The sequence below is a fragment of the Gouania willdenowi genome, chromosome 18 (assembly GCF_900634775.1).
Source record: "Gouania willdenowi chromosome 18, fGouWil2.1, whole genome shotgun sequence".
NCBI lineage: Eukaryota > Metazoa > Chordata > Actinopteri > Blenniiformes > Gobiesocidae > Gouania > Gouania willdenowi.
Genome location: NC_041061.1, coordinates 28,463,379 through 28,478,336, shown reverse-complemented (window position 1 = coordinate 28,478,336; position 14,958 = coordinate 28,463,379). Strand labels below are relative to the sequence as shown.

The 14,958-nt window shown below is 35.9% G+C and overlaps 1 long non-coding RNA gene across 1 annotated transcript; it reads left to right on the top strand.

Moving 5' to 3' along the window:
- Positions 1-13,771, top strand: LOC114480426 (uncharacterized). The gene is made up of 3 exons (XR_003676106.1): positions 1-41; positions 4,733-4,784; positions 13,491-13,771. It is a non-coding gene; the product is annotated as an uncharacterized LOC114480426 (long non-coding RNA).
- The last annotated feature ends 1,187 nt before the right edge of the window (positions 13,772-14,958 follow it).

The following is a 14,958-nucleotide window of genomic DNA, read 5'->3' as shown; positions in this document are numbered from 1 at the left end:
CATCGTGGTTCCTACTCTAACACTCTACATGTACTTTACAGGTTAGTGCTTGGTTTAAAACAACTGTTAATGAAAGCTTTAGGCTTTGCATTACTTTATAAGTCACTTTGTTTTGATAAGTTGTGCAACTTGTGATGTCAGTTTTATAGACTTTAACAGCGGTAGAGCCGAGCCGCCTCGCCACGGTAGTCTCGCGATATTTAGTGTCATTCCCGCTATAGTTAAAGGTATTGTGAACGATGTTTAAAAAAAGGAACGCCCTCTCCACATTTTGGAAAAAAAAAAAACGCGCATGCGCAACACGCCTACGTGTGCGGGAGAGCGCGCACGTGCCTCGTTTTCCTCGTGCACAGATCTGTTTACAAGTTGGTGTGGACATCGGTCAGACAAGCTTACCTTACAAAAGAAGATTTGCACTTTTCCCACTATGTCAGACTCGCCACCGGTAAGTGAAAATCTATTTTCAAAGGACCCGGTGCGCACCGGGCACGAGCACGTACGACGGCCTTTCGTAAATATGATTGACAATTAGGAGGACCAATAGTCTTGATGATCCACCCGGAAGCTAAACATTGTCTACAATACCTTTAATATATGTAGCTAGAGGCACCGAAGGGTAACTGAATTTTGCACTATTTACATAGAAACCTATAGCACATTAAAGCTGCAGTATGTGTCAATTTCTGTTGTTACAATAAGTCATCTGGAAATGTAATAAGCAGTTGTTACATATGGTTTTGGATAACAAAAGATGAGTGAACATGGAATTGCAATTTATTTTGATTTAATTCATCATTGTTTGTACTGGATATTGAAAGCACTGAACTGTATTATTGTAAATGAGCTTCAAAGAGAGAATTAATATACGCAATCTGGGAAAAGACGATTGTGCAGCGTGGTTCCTACTCTTATACTCTACATGTACTTTACAGAAATTCTCTTTGTTAACGTGGACACCGTGCCAGCCGGGGCCCGTAACATAAGCACACAAATATGGTACAGATTTCATTACAGGATTACATTTTTGGTCTGGATTCTGGTTTTCAGATTAATTTTGTTATGAAGAAAAGTTTTATTTTTGTAAAACTACATTTTTCATTCACAAAAGTATATATTTAAAGCTGCTTTCACATTTTCTAAAGGAGTTAAACTTGTTTTTAACTCATTAAGTTTGTGGTCAAAAGTTTTCATTACAGTTTTTCCAATTCTTAATATAATTTACATAATGTACAAATATTTTAAGTGCCAAAAAATACAAATATAATATAAAGACAGGGATACAAAGTGGTGGATTGAGCGGTGCTGTTCCAATCTACTCCCCGACAAAAAAATTAAACATGCCTGTGGCACACACACACAGCCTACTCAAAGGGTAAACAAATAAATAAATAATTTTTTTAACTAAAATTTGCTAAATAAAAATTGTTCTTATCTACAAATTCGTTGAATCGATTAAATCGATTTTCTGTCCAGCCATAGCTAGAGGCACAGGAGAGTAACTGAGTTTTGCGCTATTTACATAGAAACCTATAGCACATTAAAGCTGCAGTATGTGTAAATTTCTGGTATTACAATCAGTCATCTGGAAATGTAATAAGCAGTAATTACATATGGTTTTGGATAACAAAAGATGAATGAATATAGAATTGCATTCTATTTTGACTTAATTTGTCATTGTTTGTACTGGATATTGAAATGTATTGTAAATGAGCTTCAAAGAGAATTAATATACACAATCTGGTAAAAGACAAGAGTGCTGTGTGGTTCCTACTCTTACACTCTACATGTACTTTCCAGTGTTTTGCAGACATTTTCTTTTTTACGTGGTCACCGACCGGGACTCGTAACATAGGCAGGACCCTAAAAGCTCATCCTGTACATTGCTTTGGTTAAAGACTTATCTTTTAATATAACCCTTAGTAAGATAATGTACTTTCATGTGATTAACTGAATTTATAATGTTCATGTTTTTAAAAAAATATTTGAACAGATATGGACAAATCAACACGAAGGGGAAAAAACCCAAGATTTATTGATTGTAAGATTATTATACGTTAATATTACCTTGTTCTGATTACATTTTCCTGCATGGTGAAACACATTTATTAGCTCTTATTAGGGGTGGGCGATATGGGGAAAAACATCATATCACGATTTTTTATTTGTAAAATCACGATCAGGATTTTTTTAATTCAAATCATTAAGAGTATTTTAAAGTTATTTACTAATAAAACAAATAAATTCACCTACTTAAAACTGTCGCCCTAAATAAGAAAAAATGAATAAAAGATCATTTAAGACACAGTCATTTTCTAATAATTTTAAAAAATGTATGCAAGTTATTTATCAAACTGGTTCCAAGTACAATTAACATCAAACAAAAAGGGTGACAAGTTATTTTAGTCTCAGTCTTTTTACTTTGTTTAACTAAAGTGGTGTAGCATTAGCATCACTTGCTACATAACAAGGCATCATATCAGTCTAGTGATTTGTTTGTTATTGAGTAACACACTCAAAATAATAAAATCCTACTTTAAACAGTGTTTAAACGCCTCATTTCACACAGTTTATACAATCATATCCTTTATAAGATAAAACGTTACTGCTTTGGTTACATTAGGCCTGGGGGATATTACGGAGCGTATTTCTGACCTGTTTAAGCACTTAATAATTCTTTGGTGTCTGTAATGCTGACATGCTGACTAGTAGTGGTGCAACGGATCAAAAAATGAACGGTTCTGATCGTATCACGGTTTTGATTCACGGATCGGATCATTTTTCTGATCAGCAGAAAAAAAAGAAAAAGACCAGACGAATAACTTTACTCTCCATTTATTTAGTAGAACACTTAGTGCAACATTTCTCTGCTCATTAAATACAAACAACATTTAACTTGAGGTGTCAATCCAATGCTTAAATAACATTTTTAATCATATAAAGTGTAATATAAGGCATGATACATCATCCTTTAAACAGGTAATTACATGTAATTACCATACACATAAATGTATGGTAATTACAGGTAATTACTATACACATAAGTGTATAGAGAAAAAAACAAGTTATGACACCTTCTTTTTTAAACATGGAGAGTGAATTAAAAACTAGTCTATGTCCACATCATCAAAAAAAGCAGATCTGAGTTTCTAATTTAAATTTCCTACAATAGTCAAGGATGGCCATCTGGACTAGAGCTAATATTTATTTAATAAGAGCTTTAAAAGACATGGATGGAGACATGACGACATTCATACAGACTTATTACGCACACAGAACTGTTACTTTCTCTGCCTCCCTCTGTGTGTCTCTCTCTCTTCAACTCTCACACAATCACACACAGATACACGGCCAGGAGCGTGAACCACACATGCGTGGGTACGGTCGCTCTGTCATGCACACACACACACACGGACGTCGCAAATGGAACAGGCTTCATCGAGGCATTACTAGTAATGATTTAAAAAAAAATATGATAATAATTTCTTCCGTCAACCAATCCGCGGACCACGCGCGTGCCGAACCGTGGAGAGCGATCCGTGCCGATCATGGATCAATGATGATCCGTTGCACCACTATTGACTAGCAAATGGTGTGATTTGGCAGAGAAAACCCTTTGGATGTGCTGTGTATTGACCACAGACGGCACCGCAAGGGTTAAAATGTGAACTACAGACGGTTCTACAATCTCCGTGATTTGGGAGATCGTCATGTTTTAATCCTTAATGATCTAATATGGTCAGATCACACATCCTAAGCTCCTATACTATATCACCAGATACCAAAGCACAGCTATCCTGCTCCCTCCTTATTTACTTTTCTGAACATCTAGTCCATCTATGAACATTTAGTACTGCATGAAAAAGTACCTGGTATTTTAGAAGATGCAGGTGCCTTTAATTAGGACATAAGGAAGTCCTTGTCCTTTTTCAGCTCCCTGTTGGTCTCCTCCAGGTCTACAATGTGGTCTTCAAGATTTTTAATTGTCTGTTGATCCTTCTTGGCTTGTTCTTTGAGTTTGGTAAACTCCAGAGTCCCTGTTGGTGCCCCTGTGCACATTTATTGGTAAACAACATGATTTTATGTTTTCAGACATTCATAGGGTTTATTGTGTAAATGATTCAGGTGTACATTTGTAAAGATATATTAAATATAATAGACTTACATTGTTTCCTTGGTGAACCTTTAATGGTTGTCATTGAGGAGGGACCTCTTCTTTATCTTGTGACTGTTCAGCTACATTTTTCTCAATCTCTTCCATCAGGTCCTGACTGGTTTCATTTGTTTCCATCTCTGCAACATGTGTTCTTTTACTGAAACCAGTTTCTATCTATATGAAGTTATGAAAAAACACCATGACATCTCAGCTACATTAAACTCATGGTCCTGCAGTTTATTTTCAGGAAGTAAGTCACATGTGTATTAGGAGGATATCTGACGTTTAGAACTATCAGTGTTGTGAGATGTACAGTGGACGGTGAGGGAAACTATAAGTTCCTGGACAGGAGTCCAAAGTAATATTTATCCATCATATTGGCTCTCATTATGATGAAATCACTTTTTATCAATAATTTACAGTTTTTTAAAAAACAGAACATCTTTCTGTGTCTTTTTAAGAGATATACAGTATTTGTTGTGTGGATGGGAAGTAGCAGGTTATAGACCAGAAATGAGGGTATTTTATATTGACTGTTTTCTGTTTCCATTATAACATATAATGTCTATGTTTCCACAGGAGAATCAACAGAAGTGTAAATGACATGGATGGCAGCACTGCACAACAACAGGTCAGTGTAGCTGGTCTCCACATATTTTAACAACTGTACTGGCTGCACAACATGCTATATTAGCCAATCATACACAATAATGCTTTGGTCATTTTTTAATCCTTCACTTTCATAAAAACACAATCCTAATATCACACAGTGGTAAATGAAGTAAAATACACTTAATATGATGCTACTGATGTCTTTTGTGTGTCTTGTTGCTGAAATGTGATATAAATAACCTTGTCTTATGTTGCCTAAATATAAATCCTTCATTTAAAACCTGACTCACTGATCATGTGACAGTACATTTATCTCCCTGGTCCAGTATAAGAATTCATATCAACAGTCAGACGACAACTATAATGTAACAGTAATGATTTCATCTCCTTCCTAAAATCACCAGTTCTACAGATCAGTAAATGAACAATTATCAGTTGTATAATGATCCATGCATGCTTTAGAAAAGAAGGTACCACATACAATCATCACCATCAATCTATGATCAGCTGAATCTATACACATGATCAGTGTGAGTGAGTGATGTCAGTGTTTCTAAGGTGAGTGTGATATGATGAGTGAGTGAGTGAAGGACAATTGTTATTTGTTCATCTGTCTTTGTGAGTGGATCATTTCTCAATGACTGGTGTTGAAATCATTGATGTCTCATGTTATTTTATTTTTCTATTGAGATCATAACCAGAGCATTGAGGCCATCTTATGTCATTATATTCCTAAGGAAATATTTGATCATCTTTAAAGTTAAGAAGCACATCAACATGCTGATGAATAGTTGACTTATAACTAGCGTATCGTAGTTTAATGAGATTTGCAAATTGTTTGAATGTTTTAGTGTCAATATTAAGTTTTCAAGCAGTGGCTGAAATAACAGGTCATTTATTTTATATCATTTTAAAAGACGTAACAAAAATGTTTGAAATAACAGCAAAGCATAACAACAGGTTACACGTATTTAATTTTTATTTTGCAGAAATGCTGTACATGAATTAAGTTAACAGTAGCATAACTTAACATCTGCATTGTTTCACCTCATGAATTAAATTCAGAGGGTCCAGCTCTGATAGTGGGGTCTCCTAACCCTCTTCCCCTGGTCAGGGGTCTGTAACCTTTACTCTACAAGGAACCATTTAACCTCATCTCACCTGGATTAAAGTCCTCCTGGAGCCATAATTACCTTCTCTATGAAGACAATACAGTGTATTATATTGTATACAGTTATAATTATATAGAATAATGTTTGATTAAATTTGATTTTTTTTTTTTTTATTGATCATGTAAATAGAAACCTAAGAACAGCTTAAAATAAAATAAATCAACATCAAGAAATAAAACAGTATCTTGCATCTTCAAATTCTTACACATCTCAGTTTACATGAACATAGAGCTCGGCCATTTTGCCGAAAAAAAAATCTCAGATTTTTAAAAAGAAAAAATTCAAGGTTCGATTTGATTTTCAATATTTTTTTAATGCACTTTAAAATGACTGCAGACATCAGATTTATTGTCAAAAGTGCAACTTTATTTCTGTGATTGTCCTCAAGACTTAAAATGCATAGAATAATCTCAAAATAAAAGTAAATGAGGCTGTTATTCAACAATTTCAAACTTTAATCCAGGTTTAAGCAAAAGTGCTACAACAACTTCACAGTAGCTTAAATTTTCTGATAAAGAAATCATATAACTACATATTTTATAACATTACAGTTAAAAAAATAATAAACTCTGCCCTTATCATCTCAGCATAGTGTGAATAAAAAATTGAACATGCCTGTGGCACACACACACATATAGCCTACTCAATGGTTAAACAAATGTAAACAAAGAGGAGGCGGGCTCACATCGGAACGTGAAAAAGTCCAAAAAAAAACTGTGGTCGGAAAAAAATTAATTAAAAAAAATATATATATAAATAATAATTGAAACTCAAATTTGCTAATTAAAAATTGTTTTTATCTACAAATTTGATTAATCGATTAAATCGTTTTTTTTTGCCCAGCCCTAGTCTGTAGGTGTTGCAGGTGCTGAGTCATTGCACAACTTGATTTATTTTAGGTTAACAAATTGTTATATCATGATTTTATTTTTCATTAATCATTAATTGCCTCTGTAAAAAATAACTATTTATTTCAATAGTTTTTTTAAAGCTATAAGGAGCCATTGCATAGAGTCAAAGAGCCACATTAGGCTCCAGAGCCACAGGTTGCAGACCCCTGTCCTGAGAGAACCACAGCTGAACATCTGGCCTGGCTTTTACTTCATCACTCGAGGTGTTGATAAAAGCAAAGTCAAATCAAAGACCCGCCCACAGCAAGGGATGTGGGCGGGTCATTCTGTCCAGGCTGAGGAGTTGATAGCCGATCACACAATTCCTGCTTGTAGTCGCTATGTATTAGCAGGCTCAGGGAGTAACGGATTACAAGTAACAGTGTTACGTAACCAGGAAACAAAAAACATGTAACTAATCTGTGACAGTATATTAAAAAATTTGTAATCAGATTACATGTTGTTTTTATAAAAACGGGGATTATTTTGAGGGATTACATTTTAAAAGCAAGCAGAATATGCATCAGTGCATCAACACACAGTGCACGTTCACTACAACAAAAGAACACGTAAAACAAGCTGTAACAATCTTGTGATGACGTAAAAAGCGCGGACACCGTGCGCTTGTCTAGAAACAGACCAACGTGTCCGTGGATTCACAGAGCTGAAGAGTTTTCTAAACAGAGTTGATGGATCAGTACGTGTGTTTTATGTTTCTGTGTCACATCAACACTGTAGTACCGTGGGACCTCTACACAACAATCTGAAGCAGGGCACGTATGGCGTTATATTTGTGCCACAACTCTGCTGTCAGTGCATGTCTGAACTTTATCACGACTGTAAATGGTCCACGTTATAAAGATTATCTGTTGATTGGATTAAAAGTAAACCAGTGAGTTAAAGACATGTACACAGAACTGTGTGTGCATCTAAAGAAATAAATATAACCAATAGAAGCTGATTTTTCATCAATAACTTTAATGCACTTTGTGTTTTAATTAGATAAAATATTTAATGTGACTCTTCCAACAGCTCAGTTATAGGCCTGAACAACATTATTTAATGTATGAGTGGGGTCAGGTTAAACTATTTTATTTTATATTGTGCATTGTTGGAATGTCTCTGCTAAATAAACATTTTCTTATTTTTAATTTATTTATTCTTTAAAGCATTAACATTAATTTATACAATTGCAATGTTTTAATTTTAGTGGTTAGTTCTAAAGATGGGCAATAATGATAAAAATCACAATAAATAAAAACTATAAATAAAATAAATAAATAAAAAAAATTCACAACTTAGTGTAAACAGGTTCCTTACAAACACAAATAAATGTGAATACATCACGAGACACGTTTAAAAAGGCTACAATAACTGCTGACTCAAACAGCTCATGAGCTGATATTTTATGAAATATATTTGTGCATGTGGATCACTATTAGTGTTATTGTATGTAATTCATTTATTTCCTCACTTGAAATATAATTATTATTATTTAAAAAAAGCACAATAATCACAAATAACTTCAATAGTGTTTTTACTGCTGATGAAATATAATTAAAAATATTGCGTTTCACAAGTTGGGATGAATTAATAGTGACATTAGGTAATATTTATTTCACACAACGTGTGACATGTTTAGCTTTTATTCTTCCATATAAGTGTTTAATCTGATCATAAACAAATCAATGGCTCTGTGGTTTTATGACAGTAAAAGATGTTTTTTTTTTTTTTTACTTGGTCTATTAGTCCTTATATGGAGTGGTTAGCATTAACCCTGTCTGTGTGTCAGTGGGTTAGCTTAGCATAGTTAGCTTTAGTTGAGTTTCCAGGTTATAATCGTTGCTACAGGTTCATCTCTGTCCTTGTCTTTGTAGAACTTTGAGTGGATCTGATGGAGGAACTTGGACTGGTTCACTTTGTTGGATGGTTGTTTGATTTTAACCCAGTAGTGGTCCATGATGTATCACTGCAAGGCAGCTTCTGGTAGCCGTGACAAACACCTCACACACACACAGACGGCGGTGTGTGGGCGGTGGCGGTGCACGTCAGAGCTTCCGTAAACAACGTTCTGCTCCAGAGAATAAGTTGTTGACAACAAACAGTCGCAGTTTTGGTCCGTGGAACATGTTTTTTTTGGGGCATTCTTGGCTAAATTGAGGGACAAATGGCCCGTGGCCCTCGCTATTTTCTGAATTTATTGTTTATATCGAGGTATGACAAATTCTTTCCGGTGAGAATGTTTCTCACGATAAATCATAAACGATAAAATAACGCACATTCCTACTTAGTGCACATTCAGAGCCAGAAATGCAATGGGGGACTAATAATTTGCATAATTTCTTTTGGTGTTTCAGTTTCGGCCAAAAAATTTCATTTGGGTGCATCCCTATTGGAAACTTCTGCATCATGTTTTATCAATGACCGTCATTGGTAAAACATGCTGATAAATCATTGATTTGACTTTGCTTTTATCGACAGCTTGAGTCATGAAGTAAAAAACGCAAAAGGAAAAGACAAAGCCAAAATGAAATGGAAAAAGAATGACTTCATTTGTATATTTTTTCATTATCGATTCTCTTTATATTTCCACATGCATTTCCTTTTTAATTTTGGCATTCGTGTGATTCCATAGAATCTAACCTTTTAATATGTCTTGCTGCCTGTAGATTAGTAGGAGGGCATGGGGAGGGACCACACCACAGCTCTGCCCAAAAGGTTTTGTAAAGATGTGATTGTTATCACAGTTTTAAAGGCTTTAATGGAGGTCATAGTAACCTGGAGACAATAGTCGATGCTAAAGATAAACAATCAAACACACAAAGAACGTCTAACACCGTCATTCACTCACACTTCCCTGTGGGAACGGAATGTAAGACACTGTGACTCTTTCTTCGCTTATGCCCCGCCCATTCCCCAGCCTTCCAGCCAATCAACACTCAGAATACATGTAAACAAAACTCACATTGGCAGAGAAAGCTGCATATAAACATGATGCCTTCACGACCATGGGAAACTATAGTTGTTCCCTGTGCTCCAGCAGCAAATGATGAGAATGAGCAATGAAAAAAAAAAAAAATGAAAAATGAAGTTTTCTTAAACTTTACTGTTCACAGGAATTTAAAAGTATTTTCTTACATTTACCAAAGAACTGACTTATTACACTTTAAGACAATTCAGAATTATTTTAATTTCTGGATGTTTGTTTTTATTTACAATTATTTATTTATGTTTATGGTTGTGTCTCTTATTATATAGTTAGATTTGTTGTGCAGCCACTGGAACATTAGAACAAAACCTTTGTGAGACTCAAAGGAATGAGAATGTGTTGAGTTTACAATGTGTCTGTTACACTTTATTTACACAGCCTGTCCTGTGCTTTGAATTGATTTAAGTCATTTCAGTTTTGGTGTGTGATCTGACAATATTAGATTATTAAGGATTAGAACATGATGATGATCTCCCAAATCACAGAGATCTTAGAACCGTCTGTAGTTCACATTTGAACCCTTGCGGTGCCTTGTCTGTGTCATATGTCTGTGGTCCATACACAGAACATCCAAAGGTTTTTTTTATCTGCTAAATCACATCATTTACTAGTCAGCATGTCAGCATTACAGACATTACAGAATTATTAAGCACTTAAACAGGGCATAAGTACGCCCCCGCCCCCCGCCTCCCCCTCCCCAGTGCACAGACACACTCCATCAGTTCTGAGTGTTGAAGCACTGAGACACGTTTGAGGAAACACTGCATGTATTTCTCTTCTCTAACTAACTCTCTGTTGCTCCACAGTAACAGAGCTGCTGCTGCAGCTCAATGGGCTGTTTACACTTTCTTAAAGAGACAGTGTCCTGAATGTGATTTATTTTAAAAAGGACTTTCAGCCACTCAGAGCTGCCCTGAAAGAAGCAATGCTACAGAATTAATAAAAGGGTCTTTGTGGCATTTTTCTCCATCGACTTTCGGCCATTATTGTTTTTCTTGTAAAACTATTAATAAAAATAAATGGTTTATATCACCTATTGCTATTTTAAGGAAAAATAGAGAGAATGATGTTTTATCTTATAAAGGATATGATTGTCTCAACTGTGTGAAATGAGGCGTTCAAACACTGCTTAAAATAGGATTTTGTTAATGAGTGTGTTACCTCAATAACTAATAGAAATCACTAGATTGATCTGCTACCTGGTTATGTAACAAGTGTTGCTAATGCTACACCACTTTAGTTAAAGTAAAAAGACTGTGTGACTAAAATAACATGTCATCCTTTTTGTTTGATGTTAATCGTACTTGGAACCAGTTTGATAAGTTGCTTACATACAATTTAAATGATCTTTTATTCCTTCTTTTCCATTTAGGGCGATGATTTTAAGTAAGTTTGTTTTATTAATAAATCACTTTAAAATGGTCTAAATTATTTGAATGAAAAAAACTGTGATAAAATTGTGATTGTGATTTTCAAAGAAAAAAATCATGATATGATATTTTTCCCATATCGCCCACCCCTCTGTTCAGGTCATGTTCACAGTGGTTGGTTGTGATGCTGATATCTTGCACTGAAGAAGAGTTGCTATGCTAGCAGACAGAGCTCATAGAAAAACGTGACTTTTACAGATATTCACGTAATATTACAGATATACAATCCCCCCAGAACACTACGCTCTCAAAATGCTGGACTACTCGTTGTTCCATTCATCTCTAAAAGTAGTATAGGAGGAAGAGCTTTCAGCAGTTATCAGGCCCCACTTCTCTGGAACCATCTACCAACCACGGTTCGGGGGGCAGACACCCTCTCTACCTTTAAGGTTAGGCTCAAAACATTCCTCTTTGATAAAGCTTTTAGTTAGGAACCAGCTCATAGCTCATAATTAAGATGCAATAGGCATAGACTGCCGGGGGGGGGGGGGGGGTCTGGCATGCTCGGTTGGAGAGAGGTTGGAGAGGGCGTTAAGAGAGAGGTCATTTAGGTTAGAGAGGGACCGGAGAGGGTCCCATTCCTCTTTCAAACACTCCCTCTATGTCTGCTTCTTCCCTTGTGTGTTTGCTCCTGTACTCCTTCTGGCTTTTGTCTTGCAGGTCCGTGGGATCCTCAGTGTGGAGTTACAGAGACTCAGCGGCTCTGTCTCCACCCTTTTCTCTGCACACACCCAACACAGCATAACGTGGATGGCTGTTCATCATAGGAATGGGATCCACACAAGGTTCCTGCTGCTTAACAGAAGGTTTTCCTTGCCGCCATGATGAATTCATGTTGGGTGTGGGATACATATGTATGTGTATATACGTATATATGCATATGTGTGTATCCATAAAATGAAGAGTCCGTCCTTAAGACTGCTCTACTGTAAAGTGCCTTGAGATACCATTGGTTATGATTTGGCGCTATACAAATAAAGATTGATTGATTGATTGATTGATATTTTTTGGTGCTAAAGGGGTAAGGAATCATTTATGAACATGTTTAAAAGTAGAAGGCGGCCAGATAGAAAGTATTAGCTGATTACGCCCGCCGTCAACTCTTCTGGATAGCAAATTTAAATTTTCACAGTATCGATGTGAATCATGATACCTATGAATCGATTTTTAACTGTCTTACGAATAATCGTTACATCCCTAATGAGATTCAATTATTAATGTAAATATTCAAATTTTTACTAATGCACCAAGATAAAGCTGTAGTTTCTACTATTTACATCATTAGTTTTAATGAGTGTTTTCCATATCCAAGTAAAATTGGTACTGCTTGATATCCTTAAATCAATCAAAAGTGAATCGAGAATCGTGAATCAAATCGAATTGGGCACTTGTTATTCGAATCGATACCCAGCCCTAATGATACTGATATCGTTGCTATTTTTATCACACCACAGTATTACCGTATTACCGCCCATGCCTAGTGTGTGTGTGGAGTGAATTTCTCCCTGACACGGTGTCAGTTTGGCCTGAAACTTTTTTTAACAGCTTCCACATAGTGGTGTAACAATACATTGATCCACATCAATTAATTAATTAAAGATCCATTTACATTGATGCACAATGAAGACATGGATGAACATCGTCATCTTTAAGATACACCTTTATTTTGAAATAAACATACGTCCCTGCCACTATTTCCTGGTTGGAAATAGACTGTAGCTCCGGTGTTAGCCCCGCCCCATCGCGACCAATAAATGAATGATGAACCTTTTCCATCAGTGTTATATGGTTGGGTTTAGATCTTAACTTGTCATGTGGCAGTAGATTAATGCCCTACATTACCTACATGACATGTGACCTTTCATCTACAATAGTTTAAAGTAGGGATGTTCCATTCTGATATAGATATCTGATACTAGTCCAATATTAGCAAAAAACTATTATCACATTATATAGGCCTACATCTAAAATGTGTGATATAAACACTCTGATCTAATCAGTTCATTCCATATTCCGCTCCAGCTTTTCTAATTAATAGGTCAGTTTTTTTCTTTTTCTTTTTTTCCTCAACGTTGCAGAATCGGTAAAGTTAAACAGTTTCCACTGAAGACCTTCATTTTCCTCCATATCATGTGATCTCTGAACAAACTGATAGTTTTAGTCAATTTCAAAGTGATGACACTGCAAAGGATGGATGAATATTTCTAGATCCTTCATGTTCATTCTGTCTCTTCCATCCTTCAGGTGGAGCTGATTCCATGCTGATGTTACAGGTGAATGGAGTATTGTGGAACCACTCAGCCGTGACAGCAAACATGGACTCCTCAGAAAAGGTGAGAAATGAGTGGAACAAAACCAGTGAATGTAGAACCAGTGAAAGACACCATTATGGGTGTACTCATACTGCCAGCTCAGGCTGTTCCAAGCTCACAGCAGGAATCCCCCCTCCCTGTCCCTTTTCTGGCACGGTACAACAGACGTGATCACCAGCTCAACTCGGTTCCCATAGAGAAACTCGTCATCTCGTTCATTTATGACACACATGGCATTACGTCATCATTAAGCGACTCTGTTCATACCTGTCAAGTTTTGGATTTGAAAATAAGGGAATTTTTCTGGCATCCACTACGAGCCGTCCCACCCGCCCAACCGAGCTCCAGTATTTTATTTATTTTTTTCCGGAAAAAAAGATATATAATACAAAATAAATACTAATGAATAAAAAAACAAAATTAAACAAAAACGTATGTCAAAAATAAAGTAAGATACAATTAAAAGGTAGATATAAATTGTAGTGACAGTGATTATTCTGACTGCTCATTTTTAATTATTTATGTCATATAAAAATGTATGAGAACAACATTAATGTCACAGTCATCATATTTCTCCTCAGGGATCAATGGTTTACTGAATCTGATCTGGTTTATTGTTTAGGTTAATTTAAATTAAGTTTATCAAAACTTAATTTAAATGGTCCTGATGACATCATTCTAGACCATAATGATTACACAAAAACAAATGGAGGCAAGGATGCATCAGTTATTTCACCACTAGGGGTCAGAATATTTGACAGTATCAGAAGTTATCATTAATCTACGATGTTTCAGACTCTACAATCCCTGGTATTGATGGTCTACTACACACATTATCAGTGCTCCCCAGAACATTTCCCCATAAAAAAACATTCCTTGCCTCACGGTGACAGCGTTTCATGTTGATTCTGTCCATTTCCGCGTTTAACCGTTTTCATTGGTCGATTCCGTGATTTATAGTTCCCTATTGGTGTTCAGCTGCAGCTGAGGGGAGGGGCTTCACGTGTGTCTGTTTATGTCTGCAGCAGCGAATGAAGTTGTCAATTGAAACAGGTGAGGGGGAAAAAACTAGAGATGAACCATAGATATATTAAGAGATGGACATGGTGCTGTTAGTATCGATACCTTTACGAGAAAGTATAGTATCCGATACTAAGTTTTTGGTATTGACACTTTATTTAGTTTTTTGACAACACTATTCTTACCAGTGGGAAAGTTCTTGATGATATATCTCTGCTAATCACGTCCGTAACGTGCATACAGCTCTGAGCACAGATATATGGAAGGTAGATGAACCACTCCTCATGAAAAAACAATGTTCAGCTCCATCCACAGTATGAAAAAAATGATTGAACCATGAAGAAAACACATTTAAAATAAATACACAAGTGAGGGGAGGG